The 996-nt window shown below is 42.3% G+C and overlaps 1 protein-coding gene across 1 annotated transcript in view; it reads right to left on the minus strand.

Moving 5' to 3' along the window:
- Positions 1-996, minus strand: part of cep70 (centrosomal protein 70) — a gene marked incomplete in the record, with an annotated part of 11,330 nt that overhangs the window by 5,273 nt on the left and 5,061 nt on the right.

A 996-nucleotide genomic window follows, 5' to 3' on the forward strand; every position in this document is an offset into this window, starting at 1 on the left:
ACAGTGGGCACGGGGGGCTACAGTGGGCCTGGGGCCCTACAGTGGGCCTGGGGCCTACAGTTATTATTGAGATAATCGCTGATTAATTGACTAATTGAAGAAAAATTAGGAAAATTCGTCAACTATCAAAATAATCAGCAAAGCGGTTGCTGATAGGTTTTCCGTCTCTTCTCTGTATTATTGTGGGGTGTTTGCTTTACAACAGTAAGCACCTTGAGGCGACTGTTGTTGTGATTCGCTGTTATATAAATAAATAACAACACTTCCTCCTGATACCAGGACTCACAGTGGGCCATAGAGGGCCCAAGGCTGCTTAAGAACAAGCTGCTCTTTACCACATAACTGACTTGGCAGATGTTTACACCCGATTCCCCTCCCAGTACAACCTTACAAGGGTTTTACAGTATTCACTGCCCTTCACTGGCTCCACATTTTGTCATGTTACAGCCTTGTTTGAAACTGGATTCATAAAATGCAAATTCATAAAATAAATAAATGTAACTTTAACAAAAGTGTTCATCTTTTAGTCTGTGAAGGTTGTCAGTCATCCAGGTCATTGAAGTCTAAGGAGCTCGGAATGTAAAGAGTCTGGATTTCTTTGAAGTAGGGGTGGGCGATGTAAACGATATACGATAGAAACGATATAAATTTGGCCAACGATAGAGATTTTGACTATATCGCTCTATTGCGATAGCGCATGTTGATGATGTCATCAAGCTGCGCCTGTTTTGGTCGAAAGCATCGCAGCGGCTACAACCATTATCATCTGCAAATTATGCCGACAGTCACAGCAAAGAGATGAAGCACTGTTGAAATATGGGGAAAGCCAAAAACTGCGCTTCCTCCACTTCCGTAACATTGATCCATTAATGTTGAATTCTCTGCAGCAGCTCTATTCCCATGTTGTTGCAGTATATTAATAACTAACCTCATATTGTGGATGGATTATCTCAGTTGTTCTCCTGACTGAAGTTTGGCCCGTGTACAGCATCCTGC

The sequence above is a fragment of the Haplochromis burtoni genome, unplaced genomic scaffold, assembly GCF_018398535.1.
Source record: "Haplochromis burtoni strain Fernald_Lab_line unplaced genomic scaffold, NCSU_Asbu1 Contig_522, whole genome shotgun sequence".
NCBI lineage: Eukaryota > Metazoa > Chordata > Actinopteri > Cichliformes > Cichlidae > Haplochromis > Haplochromis burtoni.